Here is a 25407-nt window from a genome sequence, read left to right as displayed (position 1 = left end):
CAACTGGTCTGACGCCCGGCATTCATGCCGGACTTTCCTGCCGCAGTGCGCATGCGCCGCCAGCGCCACTATGATTGGCTGTGACCAGACATGTGATTAGGGTTAGGGGGGGTATTAGAAGGTCCTGTTCGCTTTATTCCACATCCCCTTGAGGAAGCGGCGTGGTAGCGCCGCGAAACACGCTTCGGGGCTATCTCACCAGCGGGACTCCCCTCCTCTACCTTCCCCCTGCATCGGTAAGCCTACTTTTTATAGATGCTGTCGCGGTATGGATTATTCACTATTGTTATTTCAGTATTGCGCACTTGCTTGGTACTTACTTGGATTACCGGGCACAGTAGTGATCTTCTGGGCTTACCATGTTACTACTATCCTGCACGTGGGGTTTCTGCTCTCTCACCTTGTGTAGTTACGTTTTAGTACTAGGATGGTAGAGGGGTGGTATTCCCCCTTTTCTGTGATTTCTTGGAATACGTGTATTTATTGTATTACTGATGTCTGTTTTTAAATGTTTGTACTAATACTAATACTAATGTTTGTATACATTTTCATTATATGCTACCTGTTCTCCTCTTTTTGCACAAGCCCTGGTATGAGCGCTCTCCTGCTTGCCCGCACTGACCAGGGTGACAGACGCGCGCAAGAACGAAAGAGGGCCGCCCTCACGCGAGCCGCCGTGGCACTGGTCAGCGCCTGCACCAAGAGAGTGCGCGCACCAGGGCCTGTGCAGAAGAGTTAAAAGGCTGGTGGCCCATTTTGTAGCTTGGAGCAGTCGGAAGCCGGATACATGTTATTTGACTACAGGGTGGCTGCCGCCCTCTGTCTCCCTGCCGCCTGAGGCCAAATGCTCAACTGGCCTCATTATAGGTGTGCCCCTGACTATATGGAGGACTATGGGGGTGCATTAAACAATATGGAGGACTATGGGATGCATTATACTATATTGAAGACAATGGGATGCGTATTATACTACATGGAGGTGAAGCAAGATTTATCCCTCGCCGTGTCATTCAGCATTCATACAACCCGCTCTATTTCCACATCACAGCAGTGGGCACACAGCCCTGGCAGCCATTAGAAGACAACTGGCATCTGCATTGTGGATGTCGGAGAGCGGGGCCACATCCAGGCCGGCATACTGAACAGGTGCCCAGTCAGATACAGGGGGGGTGATACTTTATAGAACAGGCAGTGGGCAGCATGCCACATGCTGGGAGTTGTAGTCCTGATCAGCAGGAGAACCTCTTTGTACAGATCCCACAGACTGGATAGAACAGCAACAGCGCTCCATTACTGGGGAGTTCCAGGACGATGACTCCACATCTGCACTGCAGACATGACGCTGCACTGTGTGTTATGGACTGGTGATTTAGGAGCGACATGCGACTAGCTCTGAGCAGGTGGTAACTATACTGACCGCAGTTCCTGATCTTAACACAACACTAGAAGTAGCCGTGGGATGTTCCTGTCTCTCCCTAGACACCTCATCACAGCCTAAGAGCTAACTACCCCTAAAGGTAGAAACAGGAAAGCTATCTTGCCTCAGAGAAAATTCCCAAAGGATAGGACAGCCCCCCACAAATAATGACTGTGAGTGGAGAGGGAAATGACATACTTAGAATGAAACAAGATGTAGCAAAGGAGGCCACTTCTAGCTAGATAGATAGCACAGGACAGAACACTGTGCGGTCAGTAATAAAAACTAGAAAAAGTCCACCGCAGAGAATGCAAAAATCTCCACACCTGACTAAAGGTGTGGAGGGCAAAATCTGCTGCCCAGAGCTTCCAGCTTAGCTGAATAGATCCATACTGATAAGCTGGACAAATGAGAAAAACATAGAATGTGCTGAACAATAAAGTCCACAACAAGAGGACTGCAAAAGGACAAGCAAGGACTTATCTTTGCTGAACTGGTCAGAGTGTCAGGGAAATCCAAAAGAGCCGTGACTCCAAGCAGGAACAATTGACAACTGGCATTGATTGAGGGATAAGGCCAGACTAAAATAGCCGAGCTAGAAAGACGATCAGTGGAAGCAGCTGCTGATGCTAAATCCAAGAAGCAGCCATACCACTCAAAACCACCGGAGGGAGCCCAAGAGCAGAACTCACAAAAGTGCCACTTACAGCCACCGGAGGGAGCCCAAGAGCGGAATTCACAACAGTACCCCCCCTTGAGGAGGGGTCACCGAACCCTCACCAGAGCCCCCAGGCCGATCAGGACGAGCCAAGTGAAAAGCACGAACCAAATCGGCGGCATGGACATCGGAGGCAACAACCCAAGAATTATCCTCCTGGCCATAACCCTTCCACTTGACAAGATACTGAAGCCTCCGCCTCGAAAAACGAGAATCCAAAATTTTCTCAACCACATATTCCAACTCCCCCTCAACCAACACCGGGGCAGGAGGATCAACAGAGGGAACAACGGGTACCACATATCTCCGCAACAAAGATCTATGGAAAACATTGTGGATGGCAAAAGAGGCTGGGAGGGCCAAACGAAAAGACACTGGATTGATAATCTCAGAAATCTTATAAGGACCAATAAACCGAGGCTTGAACTTAGGGGAAGAAACCTTCATAGGAACATGACGAGAAGATAACCAGACTAAATCCCCCACCCGAAGCCGAGGACCAACACACCGACGGCGGTTAGCAAAACGTTGAGCCTTTTCCTGAGACAACGTCAAATTGTCTACCACATGAGTCCAAATCTGCTGTAACCTGTCCATCACAGAATCCACACCAGGACAATCAGAAGGCTCAACCTGCCCTGAAGAAAAACGAGGATGGAAACCAAAATTACAAAAGAAAGGCGAAACCAAAGTAGCCGAACTGGCCCGATTATTAAGGGCAAACTCGGCCAACGGCAAGAAAGCCACCCAATCATCCTGATCAGCAGACACAAAGCATCTCAAATAGGTTTCCAAGGTTTGATTAGTTCGCTCAGTTTGGCCATTTGTCTGAGGATGGAACGCCGAAGAAAAAGACAAATTAATGCCCATCCTAGCACAGAAGGCCCGCCAAAACCTAGAGACAAACTGGGAACCTCTGTCAGACACAATATTCTCCGGAATGCCATGCAAACGAACCACATGCTGAAAAAACAATGGAACCAAATCAGAGGAGGAAGGCAATTTAGGCAAAGGTACCAAATGGACCATTTTAGAGAACCGGTCACAAACCACCCAGATAACAGACATCGTCTGGGACACAGGAAGATCCGAAATAAAATCCATGGAAATATGCGTCCAGGGCCTCTCAGGGACCGGCAAAGGCAAAAGTAACCCACTAGCGCGGGAACAGCACGGCTTAGCCCGGGCACAAGTCCCACAGGACTGCACAAAAGAACGCACATCCCGCGACAAGGAAGGCCACCAAAAGGACCTAGCAACCAAATCTCTGGTACCAAAAATCCCAGGATGACCGGCCAACACCGAACAATGGACCTCAGAAATTACCTTACTTGTCCATCTATCAGGGACAAACAGCTTCCCCATAGGACAGCGGTCAGGTTTATCAGCCTGAAATTTCTGAAGCACCCGCCGTAAATCAGGGGAGATGGCAGAAAGAATCACCCCTTCCCTAAGAGTGCCAACCGGCTCAAGGACTCCAGGAGAATCAGGCAAAAAACTCCTAGAGAGGGCATCCGCCTTAACATTCTTAGATCCCGGAAGATATGAGACCACAAAATCGAAACGGGAGAAAAACAGGGACCATTGAGCCTGCCTAGGGTTCAGCCGCTTGGCCGACTTGAGGTAAATCCGATTCTTATGATCGGTCAAGACCACAACGCGGTGCTTGGCCCCCTCAAGCCAATGTCGCCACTCCTCAAATGCCCACTTCATAGCCAACAACTCCCGATTGCCGACATCATAATTGCGTTCCGCAGGCGAAAACTTTCGGGAAAAGAAGGCACACGGTTTCATCAAGGAACCATCAGAATTCCTTTGTGACCAAACGGCCCCTGCCCCAATCTCAGAAGCGTCAACCTCAACCTGAAAAGGAAGAGAAACATCCGGCTGACGCAACACAGGGGCAGAAGTAAATCGGCGTTTAAGCTCCTGAAAGGCCTCAACAGCCGCAGAGGACCAATTCGTCACATCAGCGCCTTTCTTCGTCAAATCGGTCAAGGGCTTAACCACACTGGAAAAGTTGACAATGAAACGGCGATAAAAATTAGCAAAGCCCAAAAATTTCTGAAGGCTCTTCACAGATGTGGGTTGAATCCAGTCATGAATGGCTTGGACCTTAACAGGATCCATTTCTATAGACGAAGGAGAAAAAATAAACCCCAAAAAAGAGACCTTCTGAACTCCAAATAGGCACTTAGACCCCTTCACAAATAAGGCATTATCACGAAGGATCTGGAATACCATCCTGACCTGCTTCACATGAGACTCCCAATCATCGGAAAAAATCAAAATATCATCCAAATACACAATCAAGAATTTATCAAGATAATTGCGGAAAATATCATGCATGAAGAACTGAAATACAGAAGGAGCATTAGAAAGCCCGAAAGGCATCACAAGGTATTCAAAATGGCCTTCGGGCGTATTAAATGCAGTTTTCCATTCGTCACCCGGTTTAATACGAACAAGATTATATGCCCCTCGAAGGTCAATCTTGGTAAACCAACTAGCCCCCTTAATCCGAGCAAACAAATCAGAAAGCAAAGGTAAAGGGTATTGGAATTTGACCGTGATCTTATTAAGAAGGCGATAATCAATACAGGGTCTCAAGGAGCCATCCTTCTTGGCAACAAAAAAGAATCCCGCTCCCAATGGTGACGAAGATGGCCGAATATTGTTATGACCCCAATGGCGAGGGTCTCAGAGGAACGTGGAAGTCTGCAGAATACAAAAATCCAGCTCATAGGGCAGTGGTAACTGGGTTGACCATATATCTACTCCTAACGCCAACACTAGAAGTAGCCGGGGATCATTCCTACGTTGATTCTAGATGACACGCGCCAGCCGGAGAATCTAGCTACCCCTAGTAGAGGAAAACAAAGACCTTTCTTGCCTCCAGAGAAGGGGACCCCAAAGCTGGATAGAAGCCCCCCACAAATAATGACGGTGAGGTAAGAGGAAATGACAAACACAGAAATGAACCAGGTTTAGCACAGAGAGGCCCGCTTACTGATAGCAGAATAAAGAAAGGTAACTTATATGGTCAACAAAAACCCTATCAAAATCCACACTGGAAATTCAAGAACCCCCGAACCGTCTAACGGTCCGGGGGGAGAACACCAGCCCCCTAGAGCTTCCAGAGAAGGTCAGGATATAGATTTGGAACAAGCTGGACAAAAATACAAAACCAAAACAAATAGCAAAAAGCAAAAGGCAGACTTAGCTGATATAACTGGAACCAGGATCAGTAGACAAGAGCACAGCAGACTAGCTCTGATAACTACGTTGCCAGGCATTGAACTGAAGGTCCAGGGAGCTTATATAGCAACACCCCTAACTAACGACCCAGGTGCGGATAAAAGGAATGACAGAAAAACCAGAGTCAAAAAACTAGTAACCACTAGAGGGAGCAAAAAGCAAATTCACAACAGTACCCCCCCCTTAGTGAGGGGTCACCGAACCCTCACCACGACCACCAGGGCGATCAGGATGAGCGGCATGAAAGGCACGAACTAAATCGGCCGCATGAACATCAGAGGCGACCACCCAGGAATTATCCTCCTGACCATAGCCCTTCCACTTGACCAGGTACTGAAGCCTCCGCCTGGAGAGGCGAGAATCCAAGATCTTCTCCACCACGTACTCCAACTCGCCCTCAACCAACACCGGAGCAGGAGGCTCAGCAGAAGGAACTACAGGCACAATGTACCGCCGCAACAAGGACCTATGAAATACATTGTGAATAGCAAACGACACAGGAAGATCCAGACGAAAAGATACAGGATTAAGGATTTCCAATATCTTGTAAGGCCCAATAAAACGAGGTTTAAATTTGGGAGAGGAGACCTTCATAGGAACAAAGCGGGAAGAAAGCCATACCAAATCCCCAACGCGTAGTCGGGGACCCACACCGCGACGGCGGTTGGCAAAGCGCTGAGCCTTCTCCTGTGACAACTTCAAGTTGTCCACCACATGATTCCAGATCTGCTGCAACCTATCCACCACAGAATCCACCCCAGGACAGTCAGAAGGCTCCACATGACCCGAAGAAAAGCGAGGATGGAAACCAGAGTTGCAGAAAAAAGGCGAAACCAAGGTGGCGGAACTAGCCCGATTATTAAGGGCAAACTCAGCCAATGGCAAGAATGTCACCCAATCGTCCTGATCAGCAGAGACAAAACACCTCAAATAAGCCTCCAAAGTCTGATTGGTTCGCTCCGTCTGTCCATTAGTCTGAGGATGGAAAGCAGACGAAAACGACAAATCAATGCCCATCCTACTACAAAAGGATCGCCAGAACCTGGAAACGAACTGGGATCCTCTGTCTGACACAATATTCTCAGGGATGCCGTGCAAACGAACCACGTTCTGGAAAAACACAGGAACCAGATCGGAAGAGGAAGGCAGCTTAGGCAAAGGAACCAAATGGACCATCTTGGAGAAGCGATCACATATCACCCAGATAACGGACATGCCCTGAGATAGCGGAAGATCAGAAATGAAATCCATGGAGATATGTGTCCAAGGTCTCTTCGGGACAGGCAAGGGCAAGAGCAAACCGCTGGCACGAGAACAGCAAGGCTTAGCTCGAGCACAAGTCCCACAGGACTGCACAAATGACCGCACATCCCTTGACAAGGAAGGCCACCAAAAGGACCTGGCCACCAGATCTCTGGTGCCAAAAATTCCCGGGTGACCTGCCAACACCGAGGAATGAACCTCGGAAATGACTCTGCTGGTCCACTTATCCGGGACAAACAGTCTGTCTGGTGGACAAGACTCAGGCCTATCAGCCTGAAATCTCTGCAACACACGTCGCAGATCCGGAGAAATAGCTGACAAGATAACTCCATCTTTAAGAATACCAACAGGATCAGTGACTCCAGGAGCATCAGGCACAAAGCTCCTAGAAAGAGCATCGGCCTTCACATTCTTTGAACCTGGTAAATACGAGACAACAAAATCAAAGCGGGAGAAAAACAATGACCAGCGGGCCTGTCTCGGATTAAGGCGTTTAGCAGACTCGAGATACATCAGATTTTTGTGATCAGTCAAGACCACCACACGATGCTTAGCACCCTCGAGCCAATGACGCCACTCCTCAAATGCCCATTTCATGGCCAACAACTCCCGATTGCCCACATCATAATTTCGCTCGGCAGGCGAAAACTTCCTAGAGAAAAAGGCACAAGGTTTCATAACAGAGCAACCAGGGCCTCTCTGCGACAAAACGGCCCCTGCCCCAATCTCCGAAGCATCCACCTCAACCTGAAAGGGAAGTGAGACGTCAGGCTGGCACAAAACAGGCGCCGAAGTAAACCGGCGTTTCAACTCCTGGAAAGCCTCCACGGCAGCAGGAGCCCAGTTAGCTACATCGGAGCCCTTCTTGGTCATATCCGTCAAAGGTTTCACAATGCTAGAAAAATTAGCGATAAAACGACGGTAGAAGTTAGCGAAGCCCAAGAACTTCTGAAGACTCTTAACTGACGAGGGCTGAGTCCAATCAAGAATAGCTCGGACCTTGACTGGGTCCATCTCCACAGCAGAAGGGGAAAAAATGAACCCCAAAAAGGGAACCTTCTGTACACCAAAGAGACACTTTGAGCCCTTGACAAACAAAGAATTTTCACGCAAAATTTTAAAGACCAACCTGACCTGCTCCACATGCGAATCCCAATTATCAGAAAAAAACAAAATATCATCCAGATAAACAATCAAAAATTTATCCAGATACTTCCGGAAAATGTCATGCATAAAGGACTGAAAAACTGAAGGCGCATTGGAGAGCCCAAAAGGCATCACTAAGTACTCAAAATGACCTTCGGGCGTATTGAATGCGGTTTTCCATTCATCACCTTGCTTAATGCGCACAAGGTTGTACGCACCACGAAGGTCTATCTTGGTGAATCACTTGGCACCCTTAATCCGGGCAAACAAGTCAGACAACAGCGGTAAAGGATACTGAAATTTGACAGTGATCTTATTCAAAAGCCGATAATCAATACAAGGTCTCAAAGATCCGTCCTTTTTTGCCACAAAAAAGAATCCCGCACCAAGAGGGGAAGAAGACGGACGAATATGTCCTTTCTCCAGAGACTCCTTGATATATGAACGCATAGCGGTATGTTCAGGTACCGACAGATTAAACAGTCTTCCCTTAGGAAATTTACTGCCCGGGATCAAATCTATAGCACAGTCACAGTCCCTATGAGGAGGCAGTGCACTGGACTCAGACTCACTGAAGACATCCTGATAATCAGACAAATACTCCGGAACTTCCGAAGGCGTAGAAGAAGCAATAGACACAGGCAGGGAATCCCCATGAATACCACGACAGCCCCAACTTGAGACTGACATAGCCTTCCAGTCCAGGACTGGATTATGGGTCTGTAACCATGGCAGCCCTAAAACAACCAAATCATGCATTTTATGTAAAACCAGGAAACGTATCACCTCGCGGTGTTCAGGAGTCATGCACATGGTAACCTGTGTCCAATACTGCGGTTTATTTGCTGCCAATGGTGTAGCATCAATACCCCTAAGAGGAATAGGATTTTCTAATGGTTCAAGAGTAAAACCACAGCGCTTAGCAAATGAGAGATCCATGAGACTCAGGGCAGCACCTGAATCTACAAACGCCATGACAGGATAAGATGACAGTGAGCAAATCAAAGTTACAGACAGAATAAATTTAGGTTGCAAATTACCAACGGTGACAGGACTAACAACCTTAGCTATACGTTTAGAGCATGCTGAGATAACATGTGTAGAATCACCACAGTAGTAGCACAAGCCATTCTGGCGTCTATGAATTTTCCGCTCATTTCTAGTCAGGATTCTATCACATTGCATTAAATCAGGTGTCTGTTCAGACAACACCATGAGGGAATTTGCGGTTTTTCTATCACATTGCACCGAATTAGGTGTCTGTTCAGACAACACCATGAGGGAATTTGCGGTTTTGCGCTCCCGCAACCGCCGGTCAATTTGAATAGCCAGTGCCATAGTATCATTCAGACCTGTGGGAATGGGAAAACCCACCATAACATTCTTAATGGCTTCAGAAAGGCCATTTCTAAAATTAGCGGCCAGTGCACACTCGTTCCAATGTGTCAGCACGGACCATTTCCGAAATTTTTGGCAATACACTTCAGCCTCGTCCTGCCCCTGAGACATAGCCAGCAAGGCCTTTTCTGCCTGAATCTCAAGATTGGGTTCCTCATAAAGTAAACCGAGCGCCAGAAAAAACGCATCAAGATCAGCCAATGCCGGATCTCCTGGCGCCAGCGAAAAAGCCCAATCCTGAGGGTCGCCCCGTAAGAACGAAATAACAATTTTTACTTGCTGAGCAGAATCTCCAGATGAACAGGGTCTCAGGGACAAAAACAATTTACAATTATTCACGAAATTCCTAAACTTAAACCTGTCTCCGGAAAACAGTTCAGGAATCGGTATTTTAGGTTCTGACCTAGGATTTCTGATAACATAGTCTTGTATGCCCTGCACACGAGTAGCCAGCTGGTCCACACTTGTAATCAAGGTCTGGACATTCATGTCTGCAGCAAGCATAGCCACTCTGAGGTAAAGAGGAAGAAGAAAAAAAAAAAAAAAAAAAAAAACTCTGAATCTTCTTTCTTATAATCCCTCTTCTGCAATGCATTAAACATTTAATACTGGCCTGGCAAACTGTTATGACCCCAATGGCGAGGGTCTCAGAGGAACGTGGAAGTCTGCAGAATACAAAAATCCAGCTCATAGGGCAGTGGTAACTGGGTTGACCATATATCTACTCCTAACGCCAACACTAGAAGTAGCCGGGGATCATTCCTACGTTGATTCTAGATGACACGCGCCAGCCGGAGAATCTAGCTACCCCTAGTAGAGGAAAACAAAGACCTTTCTTGCCTCCAGAGAAGGGGACCACAAAGCTGGATAGAAGCCCCCCACAAATAATGACGGTGAGGTAAGAGGAAATGAAAAACACAGAAATGAACCAGGTTTAGCACAGAGAGGCCCGCTTTCTGATAGCAGAATAAAGAAAGGTAACTTATATGGTCAACAAAAACCCTATCAAAATCCACACTGGAAATTCAAGAACCCCCGAACCGTCTAACGGTCCGGGGGGAGAACACCAGCCCCCTAGAGCTTCCAGAGAAGGTCAGGATATAGATTTGGAACAAGCTGGACAAAAATACAAAACCAAAACAAATAGCAAAAAGCAAAAGGCAGACTTAGCTGATATAACTGGAACCAGGATCAGTAGACAAGAGCACAGCAGACTAGCTCTGATAACTACGTTGCCAGGCATTGAACTGAAGGTCCAGGGAGCTTATATAGCAACACCCCTAACTAACGACCCAGGTGCGGATAAAAGGAATGACAGAAAAACCAGAGTCAAAAAACTAGTAACCACTAGAGGGAGCAAAAAGCAAATTCACAACAGAATATGCCCCTTCTCCAAAGACTCCTTGACATAACTCCGCATGGGGGCATGCTCTGGCACAGACAGATTGAAAAGTCGGCCCTTAGGGAATTTACAGCCAGGAATCATGTCAATAGCACAATCACAGTCCCTATGTGGAGGAAGGGAACTGGACTTGGGCCCATCAAATACATCCTGGAAATCTGACAAAAATTCAGGAACATCAGAAGAGGGGGAAGAGGAAATTGACATCAAAGGAACGTCACTATGTACCCCTTGACAACCCCAACTAGTCACAGATATAGATTTCCAATCCAGCACTGGATTGTGTACTTGTAACCATGGAAAACCCAGTACAACAACATCATGTAAATTATGCAACACCAGAAAACGGCAATCTTCCTGATGTGCTGGAGCCATGCACATAGTCAGCTGAGTCCAATACTGAGGTTTATTCTTGGCCAACGGTGTAGCATCAATACCCCTCAAAGGAATAGGGCTCTGCAAAGGCTGCAAAGAAAAACCACAGCGCCTGGTGAATTCCAAGTCCATTAAGTTCAGGGCAGCGCCTGAATCCACAAATGCCATGACAGAAAAGGATGACAATGAGCAAATCAGGGTCACAGACAGGAGAAATTTAGGCTGTACAGTACTGATGGTAACAGATCTAGCGACCCTCTTAATATGCTTAGGGCAATCAGAAATAGCATGAGCAGAATCACCACAGTAAAAACACAGCCCATTCTGACGTCTGTATCCCCGCTGTTCTGCTCTAGTCAAAATCCTATCACATTGCATAGGCTCAGGACTCTGTTCAGAGGACACTGCCATATGGTGCACCACTTTGCACTCGCGCAGGCGCCGATCAATCTGAATGGCTAGAGACATAGATTCGCTCAAACCAACAGGCGTGGGGAATCCCACCATAACATCTTTAAGGGCTTCAGAAAGACCCTTTCTGAAAATTGCTGCCAGAGCGTCCTCATTCCATTTAGTGAGCACAGACCATTTTCTAAATTTCTGGCAGTATAATTCTGCCGCTTCCTGACCCTGACACAGGGCCAACAAGGTTCTTTCCGCATGATCCACAGAGTTAGGTTCGTCATACAGTAATCCGAGCGATTCAAAAAATGCATCTACATTAAGCAATGCCGGATCCCCTGACCCAAGGGAGAATGCCCAGTCCTGAGGGTCACCACGCAGCAGAGAAATAACTATTTTAACTTGCTGAATGGGATCGCCTGAGGAACGGGGTTTCAGAGCAAAAAACAATTTGCAGTTATTTTTAAAGTTCAAAAACTTTGATCTATCCCCATAAAACAAATCGGGAGTAGGAATTCTAGGCTCTAAAGCCGGAGTCTGAACAACATAATCTTGGATACTCTGTACTCTTGCAGCAAGCTGATCCACACGAGAAAACAAACCCTGAACATCCATGCCCGCGCCCAAATCCTGAACCACCCAGAGATTAAGAGGAAGAAAAAAGACAAAACAGACTAGAGAAAAAAAAAATGGCTCAGAACTCTTTTTCTTTTCCTTCTTTTGAGATGCATTTAACTCATCTTTGGCCAGTTGTACTGTTATGGACTGGTGATTTAGGATCGACATGCGACTAGCTCTGAGCAGGTGGTAACTATACTGACCGCAGTTCCTGATCTTAACACAACACTAGAAGTAGCCGTGGGATGTTCCTGTCTCTCCCTAGACACCTCGTCACAGCCTAAGAGCTAACTACCCCTAAAGGTAGAAACAGGAAAGCTATCTTGCCTCAGAGAAAATTCCCAAAGGATAGGACAGCCCCCCACAAATAATGACTGTGAGTGGAGAGGGAAATGACATACGTAGAATGAAACAAGATGTAGCAAAGGAGGCCACTTATAGCTAGATAGACAGTACAGGACAGAACACTGTGCGGTCAGTAATAAAAACTAGAAAAAGTCCACCGCAGAGAATGCAAAAATCTCCACACCTGATTAAAGGTGTGGAGGGCAAAATCTGCTGCCCAGAGCTTCCAGCTTAGCTGAATAGATCCATACTGATAAGCTGGACAAATGAGAAAAACATAGAATGTGCTGAACAATAAAGTCCACAACAAGAGGACTGCAAAAGGACAAGCAAGGACTTATCTTTGCTGAACTGGTCAGAGTGTCAGGGAAATCCAAAAGAGCCGTGACTCCAAGCAGGAACAATTGACAACTGGCATTGATTGAGGGATAAGGCCAGACTAAAATAGCCGAGCCAGAAAGACGATCAGTGGAAGCAGCTGCTGATGCTAAATCCAAGAAGCAGCCATACCACTCAAAACCACCGGAGGGAGCCCAAGAGCAGAACTCACAAAAGTGCCACTTACAGCCACCGGAGGGAGCCCAAGAGCGGAATTCACAACAACTGTGCCCGGCTCACACCGATGTGCCGAGGAGCGGGAGCCATGTGTGACAGCGTGAATGGACACTGGGGGGCTATCCGCATAGCCGGAGGCCGAACATCATGTGACTGGGCCCAGTGTGCGCTGCAGGGTGCGCACAGCACGGGAGGGGCGGTACATGCTGGAGTCCTGGGCACAAGGCTCTTGTTTGGCTGCACAAACTGATTCTCAGTAAGATGCCAGCCGGAACAGAGTCTCAAAATCGGGACTGTCCCGCTGGATCCGGGATGGTTGAGAAGTATGAAAATGTTGCATTTTTTTCTCAGCACATTTAATGTTGTCTGCGGTCCTAAATCTGCTGAGAGGAGCTCAAGAAAAGACAGAAAAGACTTTGAAACCTTCCGATTCGGCCTTCAGAATCAGCTCACTGATGGTTTCTCAGTTAACTCCAACAATAGAAGGTGCAACACGTGAGACTATAGAAGGCAATAGAGAAAAATGTATTAGGCTGCTTTCACGCATCAGGTTTTTTGTTTCAGGCTAAATCCAGCTCTTCTGTGAAAAAAACGGAATCGGAATAGTGTAAAACCGGATCCGGTTTCCCCCCCATTGACTTGTATTAGCGCCAGATGGCCCAGCGTTCCTTCCGGTTTGATGCCGGATCCGGCTTACAATCGATTCCGGAGTCTGAAAAAAACGTCTACTGTAACGTTTTTTGTCTGCGGCGAAAAAGCCGGAAGGGCCGGATCCGGCCTTTCCGGCTTTTCGCTGCAATGCATGTCTATGGACGCCGCATAGCGCCGGATCCGGAAAAAGGCGGATCCGGCGGCCTGATCCGGCTTTTTACACTGAGCATGCTCAGAAACTATGGGCCTGCCCCCAGGACCATATATAAAGCAATGCCATTGAAGCCTTCACTCATTTCCAGCCATACTGCCAGTCAGAGAGACCACAAGAGAGACACACCCTGCCAAGACAGAAGAACAAAGGAGCCAGAGAGCGGAGCCAGCTACAAACCTGCCACAGAGGCCTGCCAGCTACCTGCCACAGAGGCCTGCCAGCTATAACCTGCCACAGAGCCCAGCCAGCTCTCCTGCCACAGAGGCCTGCCAGCTCTCCTGCCACAGAGGCCTGCCAGCTATAACCTGCCACCAGGGCCGGCTCCAGGTTTTTGAGTGCCCCGGGCGAAAGTGTCTCAGTGGGCCCCCCCTTTAACACATACCACGATTCATGATGCCCAGATACAGCAGAGAAATATAGCTATATAGCACAATGCCAGATTTAACTTCTTACATGAGTGACAGTTATTGTAAATTCTGCAGTGTATATATACAGGACAAGAGGAGTGGTACTGTGCAGTGTATATATACAGGTCAGGAGGAGTGGTACTGTGCAGTGTATATATATACAGGAGGAGTGACACTGTACAGTGTATATATACAGGAGGAAAGGTGCTGTACAGTGTATATATACAGGAGAGGTGCTGTGCAGTGTATATATACAGGAGGAAAGGTGCTGTGCAGTGTATATATACAGGGGGAGTGGTACTGTACAGTGTATATATACAGGAGGAAAGGTGCTGTACAGTGTATATATACACATACCTCCCAACCGTCCTGGATCCCGCGGGACTGTCCTGATTTTGACAGTCAGCCCCGCGATCCCGGGAGGGACATTAGTTGTCCCACACTACGTGCCTAGGGCGGGGACAATGCAGGGGGCGGCACCTGAGCAAGGTTTGTGACTGTCTTTGTTTTTTTTTATAAAAGTTGGGTCACCTCCCGCCCCGGTAAGTATGAGGGACGGGGGACAGGGTAGGGGGGATGAAGGAGGACGGTAAGCCGCGCCGTCGCCACTCAAGATGGGAGCGGGGAGGGGGGGGAATATGAGCCATGCATCATACAGGAGGGGGAAATATGAGCCATGCATAGGGTGGAGGGGGGAATATGAGCCATACATACAGGAGGGGGGTCAGTATACAGTATTAAGCATCATGTGGGATCATTATACAGTATGGAGCATCATGTGCAGCCATTATACAGTATGGAGCGTCATGTGCAGTCATTATACAGTATGGAGCATCATGTGCGGTCATTATACAGTATGGAGCATCATGTGCGATCATTATACAGTATGGAGCATCATGTGTGGTCATTATATAGTATGGAGCATCATGTGCAGTCATTATACAGTATGGAGCATCATGTGCAGTCATTATACAGTATGGAGCATCATGTGCGGCCAGTATACAGTATGAAGCATCATGTGCAGTCATTATACAGTATGGACCATCATGGGGGGTCATTATACAGTATGGAACATCATGTGCGGTCATTATACAGTATGGAGCATCATGTGCGGTCATTATACAGTATGGAGCATCATATGCAGTCATTATATAGTTGGAGCATCATGTGCAGTCATTATACAGTATGGAGCATCATGTGCAGTCATTATACAGTATGGAGCATCATGTGGGGTTATTATACAGTATGGAACATCATGTGTGGTCATTATACAGTATGGAGCATCATATGCAGTCATTATACAGTATGGAGCATCATGTGCAGTGTTTATACAGTATGGGTAAAGAAAATTGGCGCGCACTCAGGATAATGGGGGAGCGAGGTGCTGGTGTAGTGGGCTGTAATAGCCCCACGTACATAGAGAATATAGTACATTGCACACTCTGTATGTATATTGCAAATAGTGAAGAATTTATTAACAAAATCACTGTGTGACATGAAAAGCGACCAGAGGTAATTATTATGACGTTTCGGCCCAACCAGAGCCTTAATCATATAATCACTATGGAAAAAATAGAAAAAAACAAAATATATAAACATACAGTATATACAATAAACAGAATCGATGGGTAGGATAAAAATACAAATAATAAAGTTCCCAACCTGGATAAAAGAAACAAAGGACCGCGTAAAGAAAAGGAAATAAAACATAATAACTGTGTCACAACATGATATGCTTATCTAGTGACACACCACGTGTGTCCGCAAAGGGAAACATAAACAAAAGCATGATCACAGGGAAAGACTAAGGGTACCGTCTCACAGTGGCACTTTTGTCGCTACGACGGTACGATCCGTGACGTTCCAGCGATATCCATACGATATCGCTGTGTCTGACACGCAGCAGCGATCAGGGACCCTGCTGAGAATCGTATGTCGTAGCAGATCGTTTGGCACTTTCTTTCGTCGCTGGATCTCCCGCTGTCATCGTTGGATCGGTGTGTGTGACACCGATCCAACGATGCGTTCGCTTGTAACCAGGGTAAACATCGGGTTACTAAGCGCAGGGCCGTGCTTAGTAACCCGATGTTTACCCTGGTTACCGTCGTAAATGTGAAAAAAAAAAACAGTACATACTCACATTCCGGTGTCCGTCAGGTCCCTTGCCGTCTGCTTCCCGCACTGACTGACTCCCGGCCGTAAAGTGAAAGCAGAGCACAGCGGTGACGTCACTGCTGTGATCTGCTTTCACTTTACAGCCGGGAGTCAGTCAGTGCGGGAAGCAGACGGCAAGGGACCTGGCGGACACCGGAATGTGAGTATGTACGGTTTGTTTTTTTTACATTTACGATGGTAACCAGGGTAAACATCGGGTTACCAAGCGCGGCCCTGCGCTTAGTAACCCGATGTTTACCCTGGTTACCCGGGGACCTCGGCATCGTTGGTCGCTGGAGAGCTGTCTGTGTGACAGCTCCCCAGCGACCACAAAACGACTTACCAACGATCACGGCCAGGTCGTATCGCTGGTCGTGATCGTTGGTAAATCGTTTTGTGAGACGGTACCCTAAGGCTCAGGAAGCCAGACCATATGACAATGTACATGGAGCATATAGTAGAAATAATTTACCTTTAATGTGCACAGAGGAGAGGATAATTATCCTTGGAAGTTTGGAAATGAAGGCTTACACTGTAGATAAGATAGTAAAAATACGTAAGATGAAGAAGGTACATAGAGAATATAGTGTTGGTGGTGGAGTAGTATTTAATGTACCTTAAGTGCCAGGTTGTAATGCATGTGAACACGCTAAGGCTGCCCTCTTGTAGGGTCTGTGGAGAAGTAAGGCATGGGGAGGTAAGGGACATGAAGTATATAGAGCCACAAAGTAATGGGATGGCAGTGGCAAAGCCTGTGCCAAGTAGTGGAGAAGAGGTTACCTTATTGGTTATGTTAGTAAGCGGCGCTCCCGCGCCCTGCTGTCAGTGTGTAGCGTGGCCGGCGCTGCTGTGCCTTAAATGCGCGAACCGGAAGTAGGACCTGCGGTACCGGAAGTGATGCGGGCGGCTCGGGAATGCCACTGCTCATGCGCTGCCGGCGATCCTGTGTGTGCCTGGTTGCTAGGAAACCTAGGTGCTGCAGAGGTGTCGGCGGCTAGAGGCAAACCAGTGCGCCTGCGCGGGCGGTGTTAAATTAAATGTCCGGTATTAGGAAGATGCTTAAAGCTGCAGAATATTAGAGGGGATGTGTACGGCCTATATGTCTAGTATAGGGTGTAGCTAAGGGCAATAAATCAATAATACATGGGACATAATTGAAAATGTAAAAAAAGAGACTGTTACAGTATGGTAATAGTGGCGTCTGTGATGTGAAAAAATGGGTATATATACGGTGTTATGGGGAAAACGCCCCAGAGTCATGCACTAGTATGAGGACTGACTGGAGGTAAGGCATATATTATAAAGGGCAAATATGGGCAAAGGTACTGTCATAAATCTAAAGGAACTCACCAAGCTATTCAACGGATCTGTAAGGAAAAAGGAGAGTATTAGTAGGCTAAAGTAATGGTTAAAGCAGCCAGTCGATTTCCCTATTAAGGCCCCTAGGTGTGAGGTTATCTAATGTGTAAATCCAATAAGTTTCCCTAGACCTCAATAGTTTAATGTGATTACCACCCCGTCTGGGACGAGGTACCTGCTCCAAGACCTGGAATTTAAGTTGGGCCACTGTGTGTCTCGCCTTCGTAAAATGGTCAGGGAGGGGGAGCCAGATTTTGTTACACCTGATGGTGGACTTGTGGCTGGCGATCCTATCACGTATGTGCAGCGCCCCAGAGTCCTGGTCGTTGCAGTAACATCGCTCCGCCGCTAAGGGGAGTGATGGTACGTCTGATGGCACTGAAGGAGTTAACCTGACCAGGTATCACAGACACCAATACACTTCATAGTCTGGCCTCCAGGGGGAGCAAAGGGCACTATGCATTAGGCCACTCCTCACAGTCTGGTAAAACTGGGGGTTAGATAGGAAGTTAGTTAGAAAGCTGACTGGGTTGGAACCAGGCAACATCCTGTGGCAGGGGGTGTTGCAGGGGAAGATTCAGGGGGGTCCCTGTCAGGGGTGGGATCCTGACAGAGGCCTAGCGAACAGAAAGAACGTTATGGGACCGCACCTGCACTTCATCGCGGCGGTACCCCAAGAAAGGACAAGAAGCGAGGTTTATTGTGCTGAGTGAGAAACAAGATCAACGCAACAAGGAGAAACACCAGTAGGAGTCGTGCTGTAAGACGAGGCAACATCCTACTGAGGCGCGTAGCCGGTGGCCGGAACGCCAAGGAAGTATTGAGCTCCAGGCCTTACTTCAAACCTACGGCAGGACAGTCAGTTATAGGCGGGCTGTCTCACTCAAATCACCTAAGAAGACATAGGGGGCAACATTTGGAGAGGGGCGACACTAGGGTCCCGGAAGAGCTCCGAGCCTACCTGTCATACGGGTGCGTCCTAGCCATATCATCTGGGGGGACGAAGAAGAACATCATATTCGAGTTGTGAGGGAACTTCAGAAACAGACACAACAGTTGTGGGGACTATTCCGTAAGCACAGCAGGGAAGGACCACGACACACAAGCGCTAGAAGGTAGGCACAGATTTCCACCTGCAAAGGGAACTCTGGAGGTGCCATCGGACCGGCCGGACTCAGGTAGCCTGGTTAACCGTATTCCGGACTGAGGATCCTGAAGCCTTCAGTAAAGAAGTAAAGAGACTGCAACCTGGTGTCCTCGTTATTCACTGCGACCTGCACCACACCACAACAGCATCACACTCTCCACCTTTCATTGGACGCCCCTCAGCAGGGTCACGGACCGGGTCTAGCCACCGTGACAACCCCAGAGCAGAGACTCAGAGACCCGGCACCGGGTACCCCTCGGCCCTGCGGCAGTGGGGGCGCTCCAACTTGGCGTCACGAACAGGATCTACTTAAGCCTGAAGAATCAGGTCATGTGTGCCTTGGAACTGTGATTTATTATACTTGGACTGTGACTTATTGCAAAGACTGTGGATTGCCATTTGCTGCCAAAACCAGCCGCCATTACAGCGCTGAGGAGAGCGCAGGAGGAGAAGAGGGGCGTGGAGTAGGCGTGGACCAGCTGAAGAGCACGAAAGACAATGGCCGCCCAGTCTAAATATTTCTGCACCGTGAGGACGTGTCCGTCAGGAGCCGAGATCCGCCTCCTAATCCTCAATGGAGGGTGAAGACAACGAAAACGGAACCGAACACGACGGAGAGAGCGGGAAAAAGACCAGGAAGCGACCCATGCGGAGGACACCATGACGAGTCGCTCAGACCAGGAATGCCGGGTTGGAGCCGAGGACTCCCCCAGCCACCCGGACGAGCACAGTGACCAGCTCTCTGCGATTGGGACCGGCCTCCTGCAGATTGAGATGGAAGGCCTGATCGAACAACTCCTCCAGCTGCGGATGGAGGCGCCGGTGGAGGACCGCCCAACGTCTGACCCTGCGTTGCCGCCGGAACCCCAGCCGACGTTCCCTGTCATGATTCTCAATGGCGAGAGAACATAGCCAAGCATATATGAGAACTAGCTCTTGGAAGATGGAAACTATACTGACCATGAACTAAACCTGCCGCACAACTAGAAGTGGCCGGGTAGCATGCCTACGTTTTTTTATCCCTAGATGCCCAGCGCCAGCCGGAGAACTACCTAATCCTAGCAGAGGAAAAGACAGTCCTGGCTCACCTCTAGAGAAATTTTCCCAAAAGGCAGACAGAGGCCCCCACATATATTGGCGGTGATTTTAGATGAAATGACAAACGTAGTATGAAAATAGGTTTAGCAAAATCGAGGTCCGCTTACTAGATAGCATGAAGACAGAAAGGGCACTTTCATGGTCAGCAGAAAACCCTATCAAAACACCATCCAGAAATTACTTTAAGACTCTAGCATTAACTCATAACACCAGAGTGGCAATTTCCGCTCACAAGAGCATTCCAGACACAGTAACGAAACAGCAGCTGTGAACAGGAACAAAATGCAAAAACACACAAGGACAAAAGTCCAACTTAGCTGGGAGTTGTCTAGTAGCAGGAACATGCACAGAAAGGCTACTGATTACATTGTTGACCGGCATGAAACTGACAGAGGAGCAAGGTTATATAGCGACTCCCACATCCTGATAGGAGCAGGTGAACAGAGGGGATGATGCACACAAGTTAAATTCCACAAGTGGCCACCGGGGGAGCCCAGAATCCAATTTCACAACAGTACCCCCCCCTCAAGGAGGGGGCACCGAACCCTCACCAGAACCACCAGGGCGATCAGGATGAGCCCTATGAAAGGCACGGACAAGATCGGAGGCATGAACATCAGAGGCAGTGACCCAAGAATTATCCTCCTGACCGTATCCCTTCCATTTGACCAGATACTGGAGTTTCCGTCTGGAAACACGAGAGTCCAAGATCTTTTCCACAACGTACTCCAACTCACCCTCAACCAACACCGGAGCAGGAGGCTCAACGGAAGGCACAGCTGGTACCTCATACCTGCGCAACAATGACCGATGAAAAACATTATGAATCGAAAAGGATGCAGGGAGGTCCAAACGGAAGGACACAGGGTTAAGAATCTCCAATATCTTGTACGGGCCGATGAACCGAGGCTTAAACTTAGGAGAAGAAACCCTCATAGGGACAAAACGAGAAGACAACCACACCAAGTCCCCAACACAAAGCCGAGGACCAACACGACGACGGCGGTTGGCAAAAAGCTGAGTCTTCTCCTGGGACAACTTCAAATTGTCCACCACCTGCCCCCAAATCTGATGCAACCTCTCCACCACAGCATCCACTCCAGGACAATCCGAAGATTCCACTTAACCGGAGGAAAATCGAGGATGAAACCCCGAATTACAGAAAAACGGGGACACCAAGGTGGCAGAGCTGGCCCGATTATTGAGGGCGAACTCCGCCAAAGGCAAAAAAGCAACCCAATCATCCTGATCCGCAGACACAAAACACCTCAAATATGTCTCCAAGGTCTGATTAGTCCGCTCGGTCTGGCCATTAGTCTGAGGATGGAAAGCAGACGAAAAAGACAAATCTATGCCCATCCTAGCACAGAATGCCCGCCAAAATCTAGACACGAATTGGGTCCCTCTGTCAGAAACGATATTCTCCGGAATACCATGCAAACGAACAACATTTTGAAAAAACAGAGGAACCAACTCGGAAGAAGAAGGCAACTTAGGCAAGGGAACCAGATGGACCATCTTAGAGAAACGGTCACACACCACCCAGATGACAGACATCTTCTGAGAAACAGGCAGATCCGAAATAAAATCCATCGAGATGTGCGTCCAAGGCCTCTTCGGGATAGGCAAGGGTAACAACAATCCACTAGCCCGAGAACAACAAGGCTTGGCCCGAGCACAAACGTCACAAGACTGCACAAAGCCTCGCACATCTCGTGACAGGGAAGGCCACCAGAAGGACCTTGCCACCAAATCCCTGGTACCAAAGATTCCAGGATGACCTGCCAACGCAGAAGAATGAACCTCAGAGATGACTCTACTGGTCCAATCATCAGGAACAAACAGTCTACCAGGTGGGCAACGATCAGGTCTATCCGCCTGAAACTCCTGCAAGGCCCGCCGCAGGTCTGGAGAAACGGCAGACAATATCACTCCATCTTTAAGGATACCTGTGGGCTCAGAATTACCAGGGGAGTCAGGCTCAAAACTCCTAGAAAGGGCATCAGCCTTAACATTCTTAGAACCCGGTAGGTAAGACACCACAAAATTAAACCGAGAGAAAAACAACGACCAGCGCGCTTGTCTAGGATTCAGGCGCCTGGCAGACTCAAGGTAAATTAAATTTTTGTGGTCAGTCAATACCACCACCTGATGTCTGGCCCCCTCAAGCCAGTGACGCCACTCCTCAAAAGCCCACTTCATGGCCAAAAGCTCCCGATTCCCAATATCATAATTCCGCTCGGCGGGCGAAAATTTACGGGAAAAAAAAGCACAAGGTCTCATCACGGAGCAGTCGGAACTTCTCTGCGACAACACCGCCCCAGCTCCGATTTCAGAAGCGTCGACCTCAACCTGAAAAGGAAGAGCAACATCAGGCTGACGCAACACTGGGGCGGAAGAAAAGCGGCGCTTGAGCTCCCGAAAGGCCTCCACAGCATCAGGGGACCAATCAGCAACATCAGCACCCTTCTTAGTCAAATCAGTCAATGGTTTTACAACATCAGAAAAACCAGCAATAAATCGACGATAAAAGTTAGCAAAGCCCAAAAATTTCTGAAGACTCTTAAGAGAAGAGGGTTGCGTCCAATCACCAATAGCCTGAACCTTGACAGGATCCATCTCGATGGAAGAGGGGGAAAAAATGTATCCCAAGAAGGAAATCTTCTGAACCCCAAAAACACACTTAGAACCCTTCACACACAAGGAATTAGACCGCAAAACCTGAAAAACCCTCCTGACCTGCTGGACATGAGAGTCCCAGTCATCCGAAAAAATCAGAATATCATCCAGATACACAATCATAAATTTATCCAAATAATCGCGGAAAATGTCATGCATAAAGGACTGGAAGACTGAAGGGGCATTTGAAAGACCAAAAGGCATCACCAAATACTCAAAATGGCCCTCGGGCGTATTAAATGCGGTTTTCCACTCATCCCCCTGCTTGATTCGCACCAAATTATACGCCCCACGGAGATCAATCTTAGAGAACCACTTGGCCCCCTTTATACGAGCAAACAAATCAGTAAGCAGTGGTAACGGATATTGATATTTAACCGTGATTTTATTCAAAAGTCGATAATCAATACACGGCCTCAAAGAGCCGTCTTTCTTAGACACAAAGAAAAAACCGGCTCCTAAGGGAGATGACGAAGGACGAATATGTCCCTTTTCCAAGGACTCCTTTATATATTCTCGCATAGCAGCGTGTTCAGGCACAGACAGATTAAATAAACGACCCTTAGGGTATTTACTACCCGGGATCAAGTCTATGGCACAATCGCATTCCCGGTGCGGAGGTAGTGAACCAACCTTGGGTTCTTCAAAAACGTCACGAAAGTCAGACAAGAATTCAGGAATCTCAGAGGGAATAGATGATGAAATGGAAACCAAAGGTACGTCCCCATGAGTCCCTTTACATCCCCAGCTTAACACAGACATAGCTCTCCAGTCGAGGACTGGGTTATGAGATTGCAGCCATGGCAATCCCAGCACCAAAACATCATGTAGATTATACAGCACCAGAAAGCGAATAACCTCCTGGTGATCCGGATTAACACGCATAGTCACTTGTGTCCAGTATTGTGGTTTATTACTAGCCAATGGGGTGGAGTCAATCCCTTTCAGAGGTATCGGAGCCTCCAATGGCTCCAAATCATACCCACAGCGTTTGGCAAAGGACCAATCCATAAGACTCAAAGCAGCGCCAGAGTCGACATAGGCGTCCGCGGTAATAGATGACAAAGAACAAATCAGGGTCACAGATAGAATAAACTTAGACTGTAAAGTGCTAATTGAAACAGACTTGTCAGGCTTCTTAGTACGCTTAAAGCATGCTGATATAACATGAGTTGAATCACCACAATAGAAGCACAACCCATTTTTTCGTCTAAAATTCTGCCGCTCGCTTCTGGACAGAATTCTATCACATTGCATATTTTCTGGCGTTTTCTCAGTAGACACCGCCAAATGGTGCACAGGTTTGCGCTCCCGCAAACGCCTATCGATCTGAATAGCCATCGTCATGGACTCATTCAGACTCGCAGGCACAGGGAACCCCACCATAACATCCTTAATGGCATCAGAGAGACCTTCTCTGAAAATCGCCGCCAGGGCGCACTCATTCCACTGAGTAAGCACAGACCATTTGCGGAATTTTTGGCAGTATATTTCAGCTTCATCTTGCCCCTGAGACAAGGACATCAAGGCCTTTTCCGCCTGAAGCTCTAAATGAGGTTCCTCATAAAGCAACCCCAAGGCCAGAAAAAACGCATCCACATTGAGCAACGCAGGATCCCCTGGAGCCAATGCAAAAGCCCAATCCTGAGGGTCGCCCCGGAGCAAGGAAATTACAATCCTGACCTGCTGTGCAGGGTCTCCGGCAGAGCGAGACTTCAGGGACAAAAACAATTTGCAATTATTTTTAAAATTTTGAAAGTGAGATCTATTCCCCGAGAAGAATTCAGGCAAAGGAATTCTAGGCTCAGACATAGGTGCATGAACAACAAAATCTTGCAAATTTTGTACCTTTGTGGCGAGATTATTCAAACCTGTAGCTACACTCTGAAGATCCATTTGAAACAGGTGAACACAGAGCCATTCAAGGATTAGAAGGAGAGGAAGAGAGGAAGGCTGCAGTATAGGCAGACTAGCAAGTGATTCAATTAAGAGCACACTCAGAACTAGAGGGAGAAAAAAAAAAAAAAAAAAATTGTAGCAGACTTCTTTTTTCTCTCCTTTCTCAGCCAGTAATTTAACCCTTTTTTTTTGGCCGGTCAAACTGTCATGATTCTCAATGGCGAGAGAACATAGCCAAGCATATATGAGAACTAGCTCTTGGAAGATGGAAACTATACTGACCATGAACTAAACCTGCCGCACAACTAGAAGTGGCCGGGTAGCATGCCTACGTTTTTTTATCCCTAGATGCCCAGCGCCAGCCGGAGAACTACCTAATCCTAGCAGAGGAAAAGACAGTCCTGGCTCACCTCTAGAGAAATTTTCCCAAAAGGCAGACAGAGGCCCCCACATATATTGGCGGTGATTTTAGATGAAATGACAAACGTAGTATGAAAATAGGTTTAGCAAAATCGAGGTCCGCTTACTAGATAGCATGAAGACAGAAAGGGCACTTTCATGGTCAGCAGAAAACCCTATCAAAACACCATCCAGAAATTACTTTAAGACTCTAGCATTAACTCATAACACCAGAGTGGCAATTTCCGCTCACAAGAGCATTCCAGACACAGTAACGAAACAGCAGCTGTGAACAGGAACAAAATGCAAAAACACACAAGGACAAAAGTCCAACTTAGCTGGGAGTTGTCTAGTAGCAGGAACATGCACAGAAAGGCTACTGATTACATTGTTGACCGGCATGAAACTGACAGAGGAGCAAGGTTATATAGCGACTCCCACATCCTGATAGGAGCAGGTGAACAGAGGGGATGATGCACACAAGTTAAATTCCACAAGTGGCC

The 25407-nt window shown here is 47.8% G+C and overlaps 1 protein-coding gene across 3 annotated transcripts in view; it reads right to left on the bottom strand.

Moving 5' to 3' along the window:
- LOC143806502 (embryonic protein UVS.2-like) overlaps positions 1–25407 on the bottom strand; it is a 207906-nt gene that overhangs the window by 172288 nt on the left and 10211 nt on the right. Inside the window, exons 1-3 of one of the 3 annotated variants that reach the window (XM_077287108.1) lie at positions 17104–17257; positions 16940–16995; positions 16796–16855 (exon numbers count right to left, since the gene is read on the bottom strand). The gene's annotated coding sequence lies outside the window, so the exon portion shown is untranslated. Of the gene's footprint in view, positions 1–16795; positions 16856–16939; positions 16996–17103; positions 17258–17673; positions 17691–25407 lie in introns of those variants that run through there. The other 2 variants (XM_077287107.1, XM_077287109.1) reach the window with 2 other exon arrangements.

Source organism: Ranitomeya variabilis, chromosome 2, assembly GCF_051348905.1.
Source record: "Ranitomeya variabilis isolate aRanVar5 chromosome 2, aRanVar5.hap1, whole genome shotgun sequence".
NCBI lineage: Eukaryota > Metazoa > Chordata > Amphibia > Anura > Dendrobatidae > Ranitomeya > Ranitomeya variabilis.
This window is presented reverse-complemented; position numbering and strand designations above follow the sequence as displayed.